The following is a 1,848-nucleotide window of genomic DNA, read 5'->3' on the forward strand; positions in this document are numbered from 1 at the left end:
CGGAGAAGGGGGTGGGGGGAGCTAGGACGCGGCGCCGCCCACCGTGCGCGTGCCGGGCTCGAGCCATGCGTCTGGCATAGTAGTAGTGGCCGCAGGATGCGCGGAAGGTGCGGAAGAGGCACAGGAGCCCGGGAACGATTTTTTTTTTTATCCAGGAGAGGTAGGGGATCGACAGGAGAGTCAACAGGCACACCCAGAAAATGGTATCTTTCAACCCACGAAAATTCATTTGAAAAAAGACATACAAGGAAATTTCCATATTTTATTTTAAGGAAATTTCAGTAATAGAACGACATTTTTACTTTATTTTAACGACATTTTCCTTATGCCTAGGAAAGTTTTCTTGTATTTTTTAAGGTCGAAAGAGCCCTTTATGCAAGGCATTCCGCCTTGTTTCAGGGATACCGTTTTCTGGGTGCGGAAGAATGGGGGTGAGGGGAGGGGGCGGAGGTAGAGACCCGCAACGAGTGAGCTACGCGAGCAAGGCGCTAGAGCCGCGCGCTGCGAGCTATTTTGCTCGTGGACCGCGCGATTTCCTTGCTCGGCTCTGCTCGGCTCGCGCGAGCTATTTAGCTCGTGGCTTGTGAGCGCGGTGGCGCTGCAGGCGCAGGCGACGGCGAGCAGGGGAACCTGCATGCTGTAGCAATGGGCCGGGCCTGCGAGCAAATTTGCTCGCACGAGCAGCGCGAGCAGCGCCAGGGGGCCTCCGAAAAGCTAGGCTGTCTCCGCCAAGGAGGCGCGCGGCCCTACGAGCAAAATAGCTCGCAGCGCGCGGCTCCAGCGCGTTGCTCGCGTAGCTCACTCGTTGCGGGTCTCTAGGCGGAGGGCATAGGGCGGAGGGCAGCCGCGTATAACTAGAGCGCCCCCGGCCACCTCCTCCGCCCCAGCGGGAAGCCCGGTGTACACAGCAGTGCGCGACCTCGGTCCCCAGTTGATACACTTGAAGGTGCCTTAAATTAAAGGGGAGTGAACCTTCACGAGCCGCTGGTGGAGCCACGACGTTCGCGGACAGCGTCGCATCGTGCAATAGAGGGAGCCTGGTGGTGTCGTGGGGAGGGGGGGGGGGCACAGGGGAAGGGTCCTCGACAGAAAAAAATCATGGACCCAGAACTACAAGAAACAATCATGCCAGCCCTTCCAATGTTGCCAGCTCCACTTTGCTCCGCAGACAACTCCGTTCGGCAGAGGCCGGGCCTGCTGTGCCTTGCAAATCTAAGTGCAGGACGGTACGTTCAACAGTTGTAAGTGGCAATGGCAAACACTTTGTTCTACAGTTGCTGTAGACGTTATGCATTTGGAACTGCTCGTTTCTCTTGGGGATCGTGAAGGAGGTACATATCAGTTTCTCAGATTCATTCGATCGTTCGGCGCCTGCGAGACGTAGGGTAGGCCACCCGCAGCACACGCACGCACTACGAGCAAGATGTTGCGTGCCTATCAGGCGCTACGAGCCCTTGCATTCCCTGAACGTGGCAATTTCGGAACGACAGATGACAGACGCACGTTCTGTATGATGATCTGAAATCTGGGTGACAATTTAAGTTAAAGAACAGGTTTATTCCTCAGCAGAAAAAAATAATTTTGAGGCTCTCTGTTGTTAAAATTATGTATTCAGTTTTAACGTGTTTACGTTGGGTGTGGGTTGACATCCAACGGCAGCGGCACAGAGTGCGCCGGGCGAGCATCTCTACCCGCGCGAGCCGTCGGCAGGTTACCACATGTCCCGAGAATTCCGAGCGGAGACAGGTTGGCTGACTTTGCACGGGAGAAAAACGACGAGTCACAGTCTTGCCCTGGAGTCGTTCACCACGTCCCGCCCCGCCCCGCTCCACCCCGCCACGCCCCGCC

General features: G+C 56.3%; 1 protein-coding gene across 2 annotated transcripts in view; it reads left to right on the forward strand.

Annotated features, from left to right (window-relative positions):
- Window positions 1–1,848, forward strand: part of LOC113209293 (protein fem-1 homolog CG6966) — a 22,144-nt gene that overhangs the window by 11,016 nt on the left and 9,280 nt on the right. The window lies entirely within an intron of this gene.

This window comes from Frankliniella occidentalis, unplaced genomic scaffold (assembly GCF_000697945.3).
Source record: "Frankliniella occidentalis isolate FOCC.00 unplaced genomic scaffold, Focc_3.1 Scaffold619, whole genome shotgun sequence".
NCBI classification, from domain to species: Eukaryota; Metazoa; Arthropoda; class Insecta; order Thysanoptera; family Thripidae; genus Frankliniella; species Frankliniella occidentalis.